Consider the following 20,788-nt stretch of genomic DNA (forward strand, 5'->3'; position numbering starts at 1 on the left):
AAGTCCCTTACTAGTTCATAATAATTTGTTTAGGAGGTCATTATAGTTTCATAATAAAATGTGGCTAAAAATTTTCCCTTGGCTTTATCTCAAATAATAAATTACAGCATATGTTCCTTTGCATTTTAAAGTGAGGGGAGGAAGGAGGGAGCCTATCTTCCTGAAGCAGCTAAAATAGAAGTAACCACTTTTTACAATTAATATTATTTATCTCTGAAAGTTCGCCATGTCCCAGCCTACCACATCAGCATATTTTGTTCAATTGCCAGCTGTGTTCTCAGTGCTAGGAAGAAATAGGTTCACATGAATGTGGAGCCAGTCCAAAGTCCTGACTGTAGATAATGCTCATAATTAGCCATTCCCAGGGGGTTGATGTGCAAAGAGGCACGAGTTTAACACTGTTACAATTATTTCCAAAGAGTTCTCAGCATCTCTACTGAAGGAATCAATCAAAAATGGCTTCAGAAGAAAATGTAATTGCTTTCAAGGATTAAAATTCTAATCAGGAGTATTCAATTAGTAGTTAATGTTGAGATCCACAGTTTAGATTTTTATGCAAATTTGCCATTCTTATATTAAGTCTTGAAGATAAAGGCAGTGCATAGCAAATACATTTCTGTCTCTCAGCTCATCAAGTCAATGATCATTTACTTTGAAGAACATTTTACAGTTGCTGCATTTGGAAATATGTAAATTAGTTCACTTTTGCCCCTTCTACAGTAATTAATTTTTGCATTAGTTTGAGGCAGCTCATAGCATTTTCCTTCACGTGAATCTGGTGGTTTCAAAGAGATTTGACCAATATAAGTAACATATATATACTGTGTAGCCAGAACAGAGATTTGCAAGAGCTTGATCACATTTACTCTTCAAGAGTAATAGTTCTGGAATGGTAGATCTAGAACTGAAAACTGCAGTTACTAAGAATCAGATCTTAAGAATTATTGATAAAAATACCCATTTTTAGGCTCTTCCCTTGAACCACTATGCGTTCTGAGAGTAGGAGCCAGTATAACTTGTACATAAGTAGATGTAGAGATATTCTATTGACAATTCCAGAATTATGACACTTTCCTTGATAAAAATCCAGCTTTAGTTGTTTGAAGTATGATTGCAGATAAAATTCATTGTAATGTATTTTTAAATTAAGAAATATTACTTTTACATTTACTTGCTTGAGATTTGACAATATATCAAAAATCTGTTAATTAAAAACTCCCCATAAGGCATGGAAATGTATGAGACTGTTTCCTAACTTATATAAAGCTCTTTGATTTTCTGATACATATCTTACAATATGCTATTTTGTCCTTGCGATGTAGTCAGTACATACCAAAAACTCAGGAAAATAGTTAAATAATTTAATTTCTCCTCAAAAACTGCAGGCAGTGACTGCTATAAATGACACAATCTACTCTTATGTATTATATAAGACAAATAGATTTTTTCTATGGCCTGAACAAGCAAGAAGAATTACACTGGAATTGAAAAGCTTTAGAAATGAACATTCTTAGCTATCTAAATTATTTTTTTAGTGTTATTTATGTCTTAATGTCTTCATTTTTACTTGGAAACCTAACATGAATATATACAAGTTAGTATAAGCTGATTTTTGACCTTACAAATCTCATTGTCTGCGAGGCCATAACAGATATCTTGAGTAGGAAGGGATGCACAAGGATCATCTCCTGGCCCTGCACAGGACAACCCCAAGAATCACACCATGCTCCTGAGAGTATAATATAAATGCTTCTTGAACTCTGTCAGGCTCGGTGCTGTGACCACTTCTCTGGAGAGCCTGTTCCAGTGCCCAACCACCCTCTGGGTGAAGAACTTCTCTCTAATATCCATCTAAACCTCCCCTGACACAACTTCAGTCCATTCCCTCAGGTTCTTTCACTGATCATCAGAAAGCAGAGCTCAGTACCTACACCGCATGAGGAAATTACAGACAGCTATGAGGTCTCCCCTCAGTCTTCTCTTCTCCAGGCTAAACTGGCCAAGTGACCTCAACCACTCCTCATACGGCTTCCCCTTTACCATCATTGTAACCCTTCTTTGGATGCTCTCCAATAGCTTTATATCTTGTACTGTGGAGCCCAAAACTGCACACAGCACTCAAGGTGAGGCTGCACCATTGCAGAGCAGGCCATGACAATCACCTCCATCGCCAGACAATCACCTCCCTCGACCGGCTGGCGATGCTTTGTCTGATGCCCCCCAGCACATGGTTGGCCCTCCTGGCTGCCAGGGCACTGCTGACTCATATTCAAGTAGACATCCACCAGGACCCCCAGGTACCTTTCTGTGGCACTATTCTCCAGCTACTCATTCCCCACACTGTATGTACCTTTGTCAGAATCCATTTGTCTTAGCTAAACTTCATACAGTTTATCATTGCTCATCACTCTAATTTGTTGAGATCTCTCTGCAGGGTCTCTCTGCCTTTGAGGGATTTAACAGCTACTCCCAATTTAGTATCATTGGCAAACTTAGTATCTCTTTGAGTCCTGCATCCAAGTAATTTATGGAGATGTTGAAGAGCACAGGACCTAAGATGGAGTTCTGCAGAATCCCACTAGTGACCAGACACCAACCTGACTTTACCCTGTTCACTATAATCCTTTGCACCTGACCTGTGAGCCAGTTGCTCATCCAGTGAATGATGTGTTTATCTAGCTGTGTCCTGGATGTTGTGTTCAGAAGGATACTCTGAAAGACAGTACTGTCTCCTCATGAGGTTATGGTGCCTGTGACCAATGACTGTTTTTTCATTCAGGTGTTTTTCAATACCTCTCAGAACAACCTTCTCCATAATTTCACCAGCCACCAAAGTAAGACTGACAGGTCTATAGTTACAGGGTCATCCTTCTTGCTCGTCTTGAAAATTGGGATGTTAGTCAGTTTGTAGTCAACTGAGACCTCTCCAGATTCCCAAGACTACTCAAAAAAATCATTGAGAGAGGCTCTGTCAGGACAGCAGCCAGCTCCTTGTGCATTCTTGGATGAATGCCATCAGTCCTCATAGACTTACAGGGTTCCAGCTGGAGTGCCATATCTCGCACTAGTTTAGGGTCAGCTGGGAGTTTATTATTCTCACAGCCATGGTCCTCCAGCTCAGGGCAATGAAGGACATCATCAGCTTTGAAGATAGACAAAGAAAGCATTAAACATCTCTGTCTTATCTTTTCGAAGTGACCATCCTTATCATGTAACAGGCTGATGTTATTTCTGCAACTGCCTTTTTATTTAAAAAAACTCTTTTTATTGCTCCCCACAGTAAAACTTAATTACCAGTTTCAACTCCCATTCAGTTTTGATCACATGAATTTAATCCCTGCAGTGGCAAGCAGCATCTCTGTATTCTTCCACTGGGCATGCACCTTTTTTTTTTTGCCTGAGCTCCAAAAAAAGATCCCCACTCAGCCAACCTGGCCTTCTGCCTCATCTACTTGACTTCCATACTTGGGAATTGCCTGCTCCTTTGCTCTTAGGACGTGGTGCTTAAAAAGTGATCAACATTGATGCACCCCAGCATTGATAGACCCCAGCACCTTCAAAAGCATTTTCCCAGTGGATCTTACACGCTAGCCTTCTGAGCAGACTGAAGTCTGCTCTTCTCATGTCCAGGGGTGAAATTTTGCTCACACTTTCCTCCTGTCAACAGAGATTTAAATTTGATTGTTTCATGGTCACTGTGGCCACTGATCACCAGACTTCTTTAAACAAACAACAAATCAAGAAGGGCATCTTTCCTAGATGGCTCCTTTAGTACCTATTCCATGAAGTTATCATTCAAGTATTTTAGGATTCTCCTAGACCAGTTTGTGTCACCTGTCTTGTGTTCCCAGTTTTTACCCCGCAAGTTACAGTAAAGAAAAGGGCAATTGAAACAAGTCAAAACAAACAAGAAAATGAGACATTTCCCTAACTATTACTTGAATCAAATATCTAACTAAACATAAATCAAAAATTTATGAAGTGATCAGCATTTTGGCCACTGCCTTTCTGCTGAGGAGGTAAGTGCTTATAAGCACTGATTAGGGCTGACCAGGTGTAATGCTGACCAACTCCTTGGGTTTTTTTGCTTCATGTAAATTAGACCCGATAAAACAACCATATAGGCCTCTCACATACCTTTTTATGATCATTAATTTCCATAAAGGCAATGTTTGAGGAATGTTAGGAAAACTATATGACCTCCAATCCTGATGGAGCCATATTTGGAAAACATTTGTAGAAACAATTACAAGAATCAAGCAACACATTTAACTTGCAAAAATTATTTTCACTGTATAGCATTAAAGTCTACAGTGAATTTTGCTTAATAGTAGCAAGTAACTCAGTAAAAATTATGAAATGCGTTATACTTAGAATATATGCATATATATAGCATACTTATATGCATACACCCTAGTGAATATTGTGTTATGCTGTAATAAGAAAATGGGATTTTCCATTTTCTATGAATATTTTCTACCTACTGTTTTATAATTCAATAATATTGAAATATAAATAATGATATGTTTCACATATAATTTCAGAGGACTTGGAGCTGTTTAATTGAACCTATACATGTGTAAAAAATTGTATATTTAAAGTTAGGAGTAATATATTTGAATTCTCACTAACACTCATTAGTGTTAAGGTATAGTGCCCCCATTCTTAGTTTATAGGGGAAAAAATTGTTTCTTTTATATTTCCTCTTAGAGGTACTCTTAATTGATAAGCTACATATAAGACACCACTGGCCCAAATGATCACTTAGTGGAAAATAAATTTTACAGTAAAGGAACATTCTGCTGTTCATTCTAATTTGTTTCTTTATAGAGAAAAGAGAAAAAAAGTAAAATCCAAAACCACTTGAGAAATAGGACAAACAGGGAAATTCAGGGTTTAAAATCTGTAATGACTATGTCCTAAAGCAGTGTAGAAGAGTCACTTATTGAAGGCGAACTGTAGTAACACGTGATACAGAGACAGGTTTAACCAAAGTACTAACACTTGAAACTGTCTCATCATAATACAATCATGAAAATAAAGAAGATGGTCTTCACTACAGATTGACAACAATATAAGTATGTGTTTATGTCTTTCATCCTTAAAGGGATGAAAGACATACGGGTAGGAGAATAGAGGTTTTGTTTGGGCAGTGCTAGGTTGTTTCTCTGATCCCTTCGTATTGCCAAGAGGCTTCTGCTAAATTTACAGCCTAGTGTTTCCATTCCCCATCTCCCATCATTCACTGCTGATTATTCAACAGTCCCATACAGTATTGGGTCTTTCTGGGGGTCAGTGGGAAATAGGGTGATACACTCAATGCTGTGTTTCCTGGCCCAGGTTTCTTTGAGGTTATTTCAGAGATGATTCCCATCATCCGACTCAATTCATTCTCGGGTGTCATATTGTCACAGGACTTGCCCAGAATGGTGTTTTAAACAGTGGCATGAATTGCAAGGTTTGTTTGCAGCCACCATTTGCCTCCACCATAGTAAAAATATAGTGATTGACTCGGTGGATTGTAGCAATTGTCGAACACAACTGATTTGCCAGACCTTCTCCTAGTGATCACATTTTCCATCCAGAAAGACTTTTCTTGCTTAATTATGGTGCATGTTTCACATTCATAGGTAATCCATGCAATGGTTTCAGTGGTCAAGTCCACCCATTGATCAGGAGCCCATTTATATGGTGCGCATACAAGCGTTCACATAGAGATGTCCTGTCCCACTGATCCAAGTAGCATAATGGTGAGATTGGGGATTCTGATCAATACATTACAGTTTCTCACGGTTGCTTCTTCCTTCTCACACTTTTCCTCTCCTTGAGTGTGAGTTCCTCACGGCCTACAATCCTTCTGGCAAAGTCTGCTCCATTGTGGGTCTCCCGTATACTGCTGTGAAGATCTTCTCTGCCATGTTTCTCCTCCTTCTCTGTCCTTGCAGTTCTCTGTGTTGTTTCTCACTCCTTTTTTTTTTTCTCTTACTCCTTTTCTGAGCTTTTTTTGCTGAGTATGATGTCATATGGTATGGAATATCCCTGTGGTCAATTTGGGTCAGCTACACAGACTATGTTAGCCCCAAGTCTCTTGCACCAGCCTACTCATTTGGAAGGAGGACAATGTGGCAGAGTGGGAAAGAGAGAAAATCTTGACACTGTGCAAGCATTGTTTGGAAATAGCCATAACACTGGTGTGTTATGAACACTGTTTTACCACAGACACAAACACAGCACCACACAAAATTTTATGAAGGAAGTTAACTCCAATGTAACCAGACTCCGTGCAGTCTCCATTCCTTGTTCCATGCCATTTTATTTATGCTCAGGTACCACATTAAATGATATACTTATGTATGCTCTGGTGTCTCATTAACACATTGTTTCATTTCTACATTATACTCAAATCTTCCAAAATATTTACCTAAGACACACTCCATTTCAAGTTCCAGTCCTTCTATCTCATACCTTTCCTTTCATTCTGTTAAGGTCTCATTGCCAAAATTCCTTCTTACCAATACCTAAACCAGCAGCTAGGTCTAGACATCTTTGTGAACCACCATCCACTGATCCTGGACGTACACAAATACCATTGTCCATTCTGTGCCACCCTCCCAAATGTCCACAAGAACAGTTGATGACTTTGGACCCATTAAAATGTTAACATAATCCCCTGAATAGACTGGAGTCAGACAGGCGCTGGTGTCTGCCAAGCAGCAACTTATCCAACAGCATGTGGTCATTATCAGTCAAGTAGATGAAGAAATCAGTACTTTGACAACATGAGAGATGGTATTACTGCACAGCCTTGACACTTGAAAGTGAAAGCAAGCAGTGTTTAGAAGTGATTTAGAAACTAAGCACTCAACAGCTCCAAAGAAAATGTGAAGAAATTTGGCAGTTAAAAACTACTACCACATTTAGGATATATAACTTTTTTTTTTTCGGTGTCAACATTTTAAGCCATCAAATTTTCCAGGCCTTTATCTGAAGTCTTAGATGACTTAAGAAGAGAATTTAATTGCTGGCTATTCTAGTTACTGATATTGGTCATGGTTCAGTAATCTAATAGATAGCTCATATTCTGCGTAACAAGCTCATATAGCTTGATTTGCAGAAGTAAGCCAGTTCAGCTACAGAGAGAAGGACTTAGACTTCCTAAATGATTGTTTAAATGGGGTTTGAATGGAGAACACAACCAGAAATTATATACTGATCACTGACCTGCCCTCTCTTTCCCAGTCTATCTGCTGTGTAAGCTTTTCTAGTCCTCAACATATGGCATCCCTGGAGAGGGAGAGTATTTGCTCTTAGTTATGTATATAATTGTATAAAGAAAAACTGTATTGTTTAATTTATTGTTATGAATATGTATCATACCTATCCTGAAAAATTCTAATTCAGAAATCCTTACTGTAAAATACGAATATTTCAATTTCCTTTCGTAGGTCGTCTCCGGTTGTTTTTTGAACAGTACATCTCATATATGCAATTTTTATAGCTTCACATCAACACAGTTCCTTCTAATCTATGGAAGGAATTCAGGCAAAGATTTGAGTTGTTTAAGAACATACTGAGCAGTGTCTTCTACTTAAGACTTCGTAGGCCTACGATAACATGCATTTTAATTCACTGAAGTGCATTAATGAAGGTTGAAAACAGCATTACCATGCAGATACTGATTTCAATGTTTAAGCTGACACATAGTTGATTCTATATTGCCAACACAAGAAAGGTTCCATTGAACAGGTGATAAACCAAACTCGATACTGAAGCCACAATTTAGCATGTTTATGCATGATATGCATATAACAAAGCTATTTAACAAAGTATAAATACATTCTGATACGCAGATCATGTTGGGTTTTTATCTGATATTTGAATAAAGGAATAAGCTACTTAATAAATCAGTAAGTTTATTTTGAAAAAACACAAACAAACAAAATAACTGTGACACTTCCAATACACTTATTTCCCTGCAATGGTCACCTTAGTTCTGCACAACAGATATTCATCCCTCTCCCTGCTAAAGCATACAAATCAACCTGCTTAGGGTACCAGTACAGAATCCATACAATATAGGGTTAGACTAGATATGAACTCCAATGGGTGTCAGTTCAGTACCTCTGTCCCTCCTCAAGACTTCAATACTACTGTCCAGTTCCATTTTCAAGCAAATTAGTAGATCCTAATTCAGTAAATGATCAGTGAAAAATGCTGCTCAAGGCAGCATTAACACTTGAGATCAAAAGTACGGAGCACTCCTGGTTGTATCAATGCTTTCTAGAAATGTCAGAAAAATGTACAAAACCTATGCTTCACAGGGAGGCCATAATAAGTGGCAAAGTTCTGATTAAGTGTTTCCAACTCTTTGTTTAATAAAAATAACCCTCATCCTAATCTCATGATTTTACATAATTTACATAAGCAGTTCTTTGAATGGACATCACTACAGTTTTCATTCAATTAGAAACTGCTAGAAATATTTTTGTATAGTTCCCTAAATACAAAAATGTTCCTGTTATGGTAATATAAAAGAATCTTACATGCAGCAACACTGAACATTTTGTCCTCATGCTTCCCACTAGACCATTTTCTTGGGGGGTAAAAAACCAAGGTACAAACTAAAAAAAAAACTAAGAAAAAATTAAGAGATGAATCAGCTGACAAATTCTTAGGAACACAAATGTCACATATCAATTGGTACCAAACAACTGTAAAGGCTAAGGGATGAAGTTACTCTCACAATGCAATAATTTAAGATGAAACAGTTATGACACTATTATTCATCTCATTTTACGTGGCAGCTGAAAGGATCATTACTTACCTGCTTGACAGCAAAGGAGGGAGGGAGAATATATTCATATGAACTTAGAAAGCTTTTTTCTGGTTATGAAAACCACGTTATACTAGGGGTTAGATTGAATCATATGTCTAAAATTACCCTTATCTCTTATCTTACCTGAAGAAGAAGATTTGGGGTTTTAATAGTTTTGATAGTTAAACACATTATTTGAAGAAGTAAAAAGAAAGGAAATTTCCAGGTGCGAAAGAAAAGAAAAAGGAAAAGATAAAGAAAAATAAAGATAAATAGGAAAAGAAAAAGAAAAGGCATAGCGGGGGATATTGGTCTCAGCTTCTATTGCTGTTCAGTGGACTGCTTCATGTTTCTTGTCATTATCAGATGCAAAGTGGTTGCCTTTTGCTTGTCCTCCTCCACAGAAAACATTCTTTTAGACTGAGCTCTTGACAGCTAATTCCTTATACTCTGCAAATGATTTATAAGCCATTTAGACACATATGGCACATCTCTGCATGTTGCAGTGGGTTCTGCAGTTTCATAGACCAAAAAGTTTCTTGGCAAAGGAATTTCAGAACATGACATGAAAACTAAATATAATGTTATTTTGTCGATATTCAGTCTGTATAACGTAGTTCAAAAAAATTACCAGTTCCAAACTATTTATGCAGTGACAAACCTCTTCAAGGTTTAACTGGTTCACCCACTGAATAGACTGTGTCTTCAAGAGGAAGTAAGTATAGTATTATCTGTATGTCCTGCAATTTCCCACATACCTGTTCTATGATCACTGTCTTATACAACAGGAAAAACAAATCCTGGTTTTGAAGTGGGTTTTTCTTTTTTTTTTTTTTCCACTTTTCCTGTACTACCCAGCAAAGCAAAGAAAAATAAATGCATGGAGGAGAGTAACTAAGGAAATAAGAAGTACAATAAGGTCAGGATAGGTAAGGTCTTCAAACTCCGGTGTACATGTGAAGTAAAGGAACATGGGGAACTGAATGTTGGTGTCCTTACCAGCACCATACTATATGAAGTCGACTGTTTTTGGATTATCATAAAAAAATGGCATGACATCTCCTGAGATTTTTAGTGGTTTGGTGGACATTTTTATCTTTAATGGTAAAGGGTGTCTAGTTTAAGTCATAGAATCACACCATCATAGAATTATAGAATGCTTTGGGGAAGGCACCTTAAATATCACCTAGTTACAACGTTCCTGCTGCAAACCATCCATTATTAACAGTTCATTAGAAATTACATAGAGGGTGTAGAATACACAGTTTTGGTTATACCCACATAGTGATAAACTGGTCTCTGCCCCTGTAAATAGGACAGAAATTAAAAAGAATTTTGATGTTAACCAGTTTTATCGTTGATATTTTATATGTTTGAACTACCGTCTATTCTTTGACTCACTTGTCAAGCACATCAATTTTCGAACATCTGCAATCCATATTGTTGGATACAACCCCTTTATAAAATACAGAACTACTATAAGAGCTTCAAACAGAAACAGCATGCATTCTTAATTATGAGACAGCTAATAAGACTAACATATTCCAAGATAAATAAGTATGGAACTTGCTCACTGCATGTGACCAAGCGATCCGCAAGGTGTCAATATGGATTCATAATAATTTCTGTGGCTATAAACAAATAATTGTCTTTTAAAAATAGAAATGTGGAAATGACAATTTACAGGTGCTGGGGGCATCTCTTCTGTTCCAAGTTTTGAAAGAAACATATTTTCTCAATCTTTTTTTATCAGCAATTTAATAACTGTAGAACTTTCATATTTCTTCTTTTGAAGGCACTAAAGGGTATTTTAGTAATGTGTTTATCTACAGCTAACAACCATAATTAGCTTAAGTTATGGAATGCCCCAAATAAATGAAGAACAGTTTATAGTTGTTCAGAAACACAGTTTGTTCTGCTGGTGTTTTGTTAAATATTTGCAGAAAACATGATTTGCATCATTTGCTAGTTACATAAACCTGCATAATTATGGCCTAAGGTATTATACAAAAGTTATTTAAGTAATTCCCAAAGATTGCTGCTCAGTGCACCAAGCATTAATCATCTGTTGTGTCTATTACAAATGCAGAAGCAATTAAGTAGATCTGTGGTGAGAATAGGTTATTGCCAGGTTTATACAACTGCATTTTTCAATGGTGTCATTACTGATGAAGATTGTTGCGGGTTTTTTCTTTCTTAGTGAAGAATAAAAATATTACTTTGTGCCAGAAATTTTTGAGGTGTTTTAAAATTAAGTATGTAACAACAGAAATTTGATAAATCATAAATAAACTTAAAATGCATGCCACAGGAAAACAAAATCCTCCACCCTCGCCTCCAAGAAGAAGGAAAAATTAATTTTGATGTTAGAAAATTAATATAAATTGAAGCCCTAAAATCTGCCCAGGATTTGTTCAGAAAGAATACATAAGAATCAGTTTGAATGTAAAATCTGCTGTCTTCGCCCTGTAAATTCACCGAAGGCAATAAAAATTTTGCTTGAATGAAATATTGTAAAAGACTGACTATCAGACCAGCAAAAAGCTATTACATGAGGAAACAATGAGAGTAGAGCAGAAACTCCATGGTAAACTAACTTGCTTGCATGCATTCTTTAACAGGCTACTGCCTCTCTAATGGAAGTTTTCCTTTGCTGAGTTTAGGTAACTGATAATAATCTACTCCTGCTCTGTGAAATATGGTTTAACTGCCATATGAGGGTTCTGGTACTTTGAAACATACTCAAATTTGTTTTGCTTCTGTAAGCATACTCATTTACTTGAAATATTTAAAGGGTTGGTGTTGCAAGGAGCTGAGAATCACCCACTAAATATATTGTACAGCATAATCAAAACTAGGCTAATCCTAAAAGATGAAGTCAAGTAGAAGTTTTCATTAGTCTATAGCTTGAACATGCTCTGATTTACAGTTCTAGCTACCTGAGGAAAAAATCAGTCTCATAAATGTAGTTGTGAGTCTCCTTTAGAAGCACAGAAACATCACTCAAACACATTCTCAAATCTGCCAATTAACCCCAGATTAATTTGTGCTTTTAAGTTTTGAATGCAATGTGTAATTACATTTGAATTATATCCTGGCCTACCCACTTCCAGATGGGTACTGTATTGTTTCATTGCAACTTTTGTAGTGACTGAAGGGTACACCATCTCTCTCTCTGTCTAGTTAAATATGATGCTCAACAGAAAAAAATTTGGTTGGGTCTTTCTTCTTTACTTTGCTATTCTTTGGTGGAAATGCATGGGTCTGTAATTTGTGATGAACATAGCTATTTAATATGCTTAATATTGTCCAAAAAGTTCACATATTTGGTGCTTATGCACAGGTAAGTATCCTTTACAATATTCTCTGAAAATCTCTCCAAATGATCAATAGGAAATGCAAAACTGAGTATGGCATTAAAATAAGGACTGTCTACATATAAACTTCATTAAAGTAATACTACCCATGTTGACTTCAAAGAATCAGTAAGAAAAAATTCAAATTAATGTTACTAGTAATTGTGTGTAATCATAATCTGTCACATTAACCACTGTAAGGAATTAAGAGACCCTAGGAAATGCAGTATTTGAAGACATAACACAACAGAGACAATTGTCTCACTACTGGCTCCAGGAAGTCATTTGGTTAGTTGAATATAATAAATATTCCATTAACTGCTTATTCCTTAGTCAAGGTACAATTGTCTATTCATAGACAACTTTCTAACTTTCTTAATGCAACCTGCAGAAATCAAATCAGCACATGAAAAATACAGACAATTTTCAGTTAAACATATTGGAGGAATCTCTCTCAAAATGCTCATTAACCACGAGACTGTTTTGCAACATAAGACATCTACATTTGTATTACAGTTACAATTACAAAAACAATTAGTTGCACTTTCCCCTTTTGGGTTGCTTCACAGGACTTTATTAGAAGAGATATCATATAAAAGAAATAATGAAAGAAGTTTCCTGCCACAGCCCGTGGGTTGAAAGGGAAAGGATAGGGCACTGCAAAAAGGCTAGGACACAGTTGAGGGTGAGGGTGCAATGTCGATTTTATTAAGGGAAACACAGACTTATATAGGGTAGCTTTAGGGGTTGGGCTCAAGCAAGGGGAGGAGGGAAGGATTGACAGGTCAGGAAGGGTAGGGATTGGATCTTAGGACTAGGAGGGGTGGTGACTTCGGGTATCTGGGGGAAAGGGCCAATGGGAGCTGCCTCTGCACTGCAGCAAACTGTAGCCAATCACAGGCAGAAGAGCGGGAAAACAGGGGAGAGCAACAGGCTCAGGCGGGAAAACTGTGAGGGGAGGAAGGAGACAATATGGAGGAAAGGATTTTAAAACAACAACCAGGGGTACAAACACACCAATAACTTTGCAACAATAAAATGGGGGCAACTGGAAGCAACTGGGGGGAACAGGGGTGTAACTGTCCAGTCCGGGTACAGTCTTTTCAGGCTGTAAATGTCCATTCCAGTGGGAAATAGTCTTTTTATGAATTGTAAACTCTCCTCCACGCTCAATATCTCTCCCATTCCTCTCGCTGATTCTCCTCGTCGTCCCCAACATCTCCCCCTTCTTTGTTTTTTGAGGCCGCGGTGACGTTGGCACTTATAGTAGAAATCAATGACTTCCGAACGTAGACAAAGAGACAAGGTAAACAAATACACAAAAGGACAAGGACAAAAAGGGTCAGGATACATACAGCGATGATTTTTCGAGACCAATTGGGGAGTGATGGTAATTTGAGCCAATCAAATAAGTCTCCCATGTCTTCTTCTTTGTCTTTATGAATATCTCGGATCAAACTCTTGAGCTGGCTGATGCTTTCATGAATGGACTGAGAATGATACGAGAAATTCATGCAGCACATTCCCTCAAACTCCTGACACCCGTGTCCGTGTGCCAGGAGCAAGAAGTCAATGGCTGCTCTATTTTGAAGACTTACTTCCTTTAATTTCTGGGTGTCCTCTAAAAGGCCTTCTATCGCCCGGGTGGTGGCGTTAGCCTCCTTGGTCAGCCAGCAACCAAGGTGTGTCAAAAGCGACAAGGCGTGCGCGGTACCGATCCCAGGGACAGGGAAGGACGCCCAGAAATTCTTCATACGCGACCAGATGTGGATGCTAGAATCACAATCGACCGGGAAGAGAAGAGGAGGCGGCATGGTCACGATTCCAGCACCCGCATGTGGTATTGCGTAGACAACGGGAGATTGATTAGAAATTTGTCTAATTTTGGGAGGGGTGGTTTGGAGCTTAGGCGTTTGAGGTTTGGGCTCTGGGGGGAGCCTCCACCCATCCACCTGCTTTTGAATGTTAGGGAACCACCCCTGACGCCGAATTCGATTTTTGAGTTTTGGAGTTGCCAATTCATTATTTTCTTGGAGGGACCTTTTAATTTTGAGCCTTGGAAGGATAGCCTGATCTGTCATTTGGAACTTCGCCGGGTTGTAAAGGGCCAATTTTCCCACTGTGCAGGGACCCCCTTCCGGGTAGGCCTGAATACCAGGCCATGCCCGATCTCCGCACAGCAGGAAGTATCCTTTTGGCAGGCGCATGTTCCGGGGAACATGCTCCGTGGGTATGGTGGTAACGATTGACCCATTACACCACGGCGAAGCGGTCCCTTGATATAACGGTTTAGTAGGGGTCACATTAAAAGGGGTAAACAAAACAGGTTGGGTGTACCGATGAAACATGACACAGGCGAGGGTAGGAAGGGAACCTAAAAGGTCAATTTCTTGAAAAGGAATGTCGATAAAGGTAAGTGCCGCAATCGCCTGGGCTAAGTTGGGGGAGTTAAGGGGCATCGCCCCGCGGAATCGCGTTTGGGAGACGAATGCGCCCCATTCCCCCGATGTTATGGGGACTCCCACCAAACACGTCCTGAATGGACTGGCTGTGCTGGTCAAGGACAGACACAGGGTATCTGTGCCCGTTGCCTTGGCCAGCGTTACCCACAAGTTCTCCTTGGGTTGGTCCATCCAGGGTCTTAGTGGGATTAGCGCGACGAGAGGAATGGTTCTGAGAAGGATGATGGCGTGGAGGATGACAATCGTTGATTTCATGATTCCGGTGTTCTTTGCGACCTCTCCTGTTCTTGCGCGATTTTAATGCGCCGGGCCGGGACCCACTTTGGTCCTTCAGGACCTGAAACACACGCGTAGCCCTTCCCCCAGGTGATCAAGGGGAAAGGGCCCGTCCATTTTTCCGTTAGTGGGTCCCGATACATGATTTTTGCCTTTTGTGGTATTGTTTCTGTGGAGCTTATTTCCGATATAAAGTGTCTTTGTGCTGGACTTCTGTTTGTGTGAGTCTCATATTCCTCCAGCATATTCAAAAAATTTAAAACATACATAACTTTGTCCAATTTTTCCTGGGGAGTCAGGCCCATACTCCCCCTTTTTTGTTTTTTAAGCAAATTTTTTATGTTTTGGTGGGCACGTTCTACTATGCCCTGTCCTGTGGGATTATGAGGGATTCCAGTGGTATGGTGCACCCCCCATTGCTCAAAGAACTTTTTCGTGTCTGCAGACACATAGGATGGTCCGTTATCAGTCTTTATTTGCTTCGGTACACCCATCCTAGCGAATGCAGACAGGAAATGTCTTTTCACATCACGGTTCTTTTCACCAGGATGCGCGGTGGTTACGATCATTTTTGAAAAGGTGTCAATTGATACGTGTACGTACTTTAATTTTCCAAATTCTGGTACATGCGTGACATCTGACTGCCAAATTTCTAACGCCACTAAACCCCTTGGGTTTGTTCCTTCAGGGGCAAGTGGTGTGAAATTCTGGCAATCAGGGCATGTTTTTAAAATTTCTTTTGCTTGGGAAATTTTGAGGCCGAATTGTTTTTGTAGCGATCGCGCATTCTGATGAAAGAACTCGTGGGATAGTTTTGCCTGTTGATATAAGTTTGGGGTGACCACCATACCTGCCAGATGGTCGGCACGTTGGTTTCCCTCCGCCACAGGACCTGGCAGAGTAGTGTGTGACCTGGTGTGGACAATGAAAAAGCCGAATTTTCGGACCTGAATTAAAAATGCCAATTTAGTTAATAGTCTGAACAAATTTTCATTGGAAACTTCTTTTAGATATGAATTTTCAATTCTTTTGACCACACCAACGACATAGGCCGAATCAGAGACAATATTAATTGGTTCACCATAAAAAATTTGGAAAGCCCGCACAACTGCTGAAAGCTCCACAATTTGAGGGGACCCTTGCACTCTGTGAATATCTTGTTGCCAATTATTGTTTTCTTGCCAAACAATCACAGCGTTGCCGGTTCTCCCTGAGCCATCGGTAAAAATGGTTTTTGCATTTTTTATGGGTAAATTTGATTGTACAATTTTTAACTTTAATGGAATTTGAATTAATCTCTGGATAAACGGGCATGCCGGGAGATGCAGCCGAATCTCTCCCGGGTAGCCCCCAATGGCTATTTGAAAATCTGTGGAGGTTTGTATCAGTTGGTCCAGATGTTCAGAAGTCAGTGGAAGGTAGATGGAATTTGGTTCTTCTCCACTGAGTTCTAGACATCTAGTGCGGCCTTTGAAGATGACTTTGCCAATCATTTCTGCAAGTGTGGTGATAGTTTTGCTAAATTGGTGTGGGAGGAATATCCACTCCCACAAACAGAAGTCTTTGTTGTTCACAGTAAACTGGCCCAGTAAGGCCAGGGGTTGCTTATTTTCTCTGATAATTACTAAGGAGGATGGCAGTCCCTCTATCGTCCTGCATGATTGTCTCTCAGAAATTTTTCTTTCGACAATGGACAAAGTTTTTCTGGCTTCTGGTGTTAAGAAGCGGGGAGAAGATAGGTCAGCGTCTCCTTTTAGCAGCTCTAAGAGGGGGTGCAGATCACTAGTTGTGATCCCCAGCACAGGTCTCACCCAATTTATGGCTCCCAGTGGCTTCTGGAGGTCATTTAAAGTTTGGACTCGCTTGTCAATTTCAATTGATTGAGGTTTGATAGTTTTCTCTGTAATTTTGAGTCCAAGATACCTCCAGGGTGCTTCCTTCTGAATTTTTTCAGGGGATATTTCCAATCCTTTGCTTTTTAGTGCCAATACCGTATAATGTAGAGTTTTTTCCACTGCCAATTGTGTTCTCGCACAAATCAACACATCATCCATATAATGGAAGATGATTGACTGTGGAAATTTCTGCCGAATCGGTCTCAACACTTCTGCCACAAACATTTGGCAAAGTGTCGGAGAATTTTTCATCCCCTGAGGAAGCACTCGCCACTGATACCTGCGGTGGGGTTCACAAGCATTGATAGCAGGGACAGAAAATGCGAATTTGACCGAATCAGCCGGATCTAAAAATATATGAAAAAAGCAGTCCTTAATATCAATGACCACTAGGGGCCATTCAGCAGGGAGCATGGATGGTGATGGCATCCCCTGCTGGAGGGCTCCCATTGGTTCAAGGACTTCATTTACTTTGCGCAGGTCCTGGAGAAATCTCCAGGAACCTGAGGATTTTTGAATGACAAACACTGGAGTGTTCCAGGGACTGGTGGAAGGCTCCAGGTGTCCTTTGGCCAATTCTTGATTTACAAGGTCGGTCAGAATTTGCAGCTTTTTGGTAGGTAGGGGCCACTGATCAACCCAGACTGGCGTTTCAGTTTTCCAGCTCAGTCTGGGGAGCTGCAGCACTTCAGTGACCCCTCCTAAAAATTTTGTTCATGGAATGGGGAGCTCAAGGTGAGCTCCCACTGTTCCATGGCGTCCCGTCCCCACAAGGTGATTGGTATGTTGAGTATATATGGTCGTAGAGAAGCTGGCCTACCTTCTGGCCCGTAGACCGTAAGTGCCTCCTTACTCCTGACCGGTCGCTGAGTCCCTCCCACTCCGCTGACTTGCACGAATGCCGTTTGGACAGGCCACTCGTGCGGCCAGTTTCCGGAAGCGACGATGGTGACGTCTGCTCCCATGTCCAAGAGGCCCTCCACCCTGATCTGCTGCGGCTGTTTTGGCTGTGGATAGTAAACGAGACAAGTGAGCAGAGGGCGAGAGGATCGAACAGTCGTGGTCCAGAGGACCTCTTTCTGCTCTCTTTCCCTCTGCTCTTCGTCCGGGGACAACACACACAGCAGATCTTTTGTGGAGACCATCTTAGCCACTGGAGAGCACTCTTCCAGCTGGATGGGGGGAAGATGGACAGTTAAACAGATGGCAATGTTTGCATTGTTCAACCCAGTCAGGAGTGTAGGCACTATGCTAATTCCTTTATCCATTGCCGAAAGGTGAGATATTATTAAATATGTCGTATTTGGGTTTACAGGGGTTGATGGGGTCACTTTCACCAGGTGTTCGGAGGAATTTATCTCTAAGATTGGGCTGTTAGAGAACAAAATTATCCATTGGAGTGGAACATGTTGGCCTTTAACAGGAACTAGTTAGGGAGATGGTTTTCTTATTGCTGGAGATTCGGCTGAGAGGCCGTGCGCAGAGCAGAGCGCAGTTGGGGGGTCACTTGTGTCATCGCGCCCCCCCAGGCGCTCTGCTCCCCGTTTCCCGACTGTTCCTCATTAAAGTGCCTTACATCGGGGAGTGAAGAGAAGGTGACTCCTTTGCGTAGTTTATGTGAACGACAAGGAGGGAGGGGCTCGCCATTAACATCTGTGAGGGAGCGGCAACTGGCTGTCCAGTGTCGTCCCTTTCCACACCTCTTGCACAGGGTTTTTGGGAGATTGGGTGTGGACACAGAAAGGCGAGGGCAGTGCTTTTTGAAATGCCCTTTCTCCCCACATTCAAAACAATGATTAGGACCCGTGAAGGCAGCAGCCAGTAGGCGTGCTTTATGGGAATGGGATCCAATATTCTTACACGCCTCTATCATTTCAAGTAGAGTGGGATTCTTTAAAAGCTTTAAAGCTTTCTGGCAGTCCTCATTTGCCTTTTCGATGACCAATTTATTAAATAAAATTTCCTGGCACTCTTTTGTTGGGACCTACCTGGCAATAGCCTCTTTTAGCCGAGTTATAAAATCAGTAAAAGATTCTTTTAGGCCTTGGTTAATCATGGTAAAGGAGGGGGTCGGCACATAAGCGTCGGCCACCTTCTTTAGGGCCTCTAATGCCAATTCTTTCGAGATATCTAGTAATTTAGGGTCTAATCTGGCTTGATCCCCTCTGCGCGTGTAATCTCCTTCCCCATAGAGCATGTCTACTGCCTGCCGTGGGGGAATACCTCTCCTCTCCATTTTGTCGTTCACATAAGCCACTATTTTTTTCCTCCACTCAGCCTCGAACACCGAGGCCTGCACGGTGGTTAGCAGACCTCCCATCACCGCCCGAATGTCAAACGGTATCAGAGTATATGCTAAAAAGAATGATTCCAGTAACCCGAGGGTAAAGGGGGCGCCCAACCCGTACTCCACTATCGCTTTCTTAATGTCTTTAAGCATGGGGTACGAGATTGGACGCCATTCTGGTGTTTTTCCTTCCTCGAAGTAAACTGGAAAAGCTCTTAAAAATTCCACATCTTGGGCACTTGCTGCGTCTTCCCGGAAAGCTTTCCAGATGTCTGGAGCGGTGGACGGTTCCTCCAGGGAGTACGGTGCCCAGTGGTAGTCCGGGTGAGGGTGCCGGCAGGCGGGGTAGGCCCCAGTGGCCTGGGCCTTATGGGCGCAGCCATCTTGCCTGATGCTGTTTGTGACTTTTGCCCTGGCCCCGCCCACTGCACCCCGTGGTTTCCGGGAGGGAGATGGCTCGGGGGAGGAGTCGGAAGTGGCGGAAGTGGGTGCGGAAGAGGACACGTCTGAGGAGGGGCTCCGCGCGTGGGTATATGGGGGTGGAGGCGGAGCTGTAGGTGTGATTACGGAAGCCCGCCTCCGCTTCTCCCGTCTCGACTTTTCCCGCGCTATTGGGGACCCCGCCTCCTCGCCGCTGTTTCTAGATCGACGCGATCCCCTTCTTCGTGCCCTCCCGCCATCTTGGGGTTCATTGTCCGACTCCTGCCCGCCATTTTGTGAGCTGTGATCTTCTTTCTCCCTCCCTCCATTTCTCCGGGGTTTTTTATTGCCTTTTCTTGTAGTGAAAGTGTCCTTGCCGGTGTTTTTTCTGCCTCTTTCTAGTGACTTGGAGGATTCAGCTCCTTGGGTGTTATCGCTGACGTTCTTGCTCATCATTTGGTGCTGAAGCACCATCAGAACAAGCCTCCAGGCTATTTGCGCCTTTTTTGCAAGCCGGTCACCCTTTTCTCCCTCTCGCCACAGCTGGAATCCTATGGCTTGCCACTCATCAAACGAAGTGTCGTCATTTACATGATGGTTGTGGCGATCGAGCCATTTGGTGAGGGCTTTGGCTGACTTCTTATCCAAAGGGTGACCGTGCTCAATTATAAAGTCTTTGAGGCGCCTATAAATGAACTTTTGGGAGGTGGACAGCGTGAGTCCCATGATGTTAAGTTGGCTCCTCAACGCTTCCTGGTGTCAATTCCTCCCTTTTTGTATTTTGTTACTTGGGGGTTGGTGTTGGGTAAAGGGATTAGGAATGTCCCCTGTAGCTCACCTTCTTCTGGTGCGCGACCCGTGCGACTCCTCGCTGTGCAGTCGTCCGCTGTGCAGGGGAGAGCTGGCGGAGCGATCTTCCCTCCTGAAGGTCGCTTGAGCCCAAGTGCTGGCACAGGAGTTCTCTCAATATGAGAGCCCTCAACTGGCCCCACGTTGGGCGCCACTTGCCACAGCCCGTGGGTTGAAAGGGAAAGGATAGGGCACTGCAAAAAGGCTAGGACACAGTTGAGGGTGAGGGTGCAATGCCGATTTTATTAAGGGAAACACAGACTTATATAGGGTAGCTTTAGGGGTTGGGCTCAAGCAAGGGGAGGAGGGAAGGATTGACAGGTCAGGAAGGGTAGGGATTGGATCTTAGGACTAGGAGGGGTGGTGACTTCGGGTATCTGGGGGAAAGGGCCAATGGGAGCTGCCTCTGCACTGCAGCAAACTGTAGC

The sequence above is a fragment of the Chiroxiphia lanceolata genome, chromosome 1 (assembly GCF_009829145.1).
Source record: "Chiroxiphia lanceolata isolate bChiLan1 chromosome 1, bChiLan1.pri, whole genome shotgun sequence".
NCBI classification, from domain to species: Eukaryota; Metazoa; Chordata; class Aves; order Passeriformes; family Pipridae; genus Chiroxiphia; species Chiroxiphia lanceolata.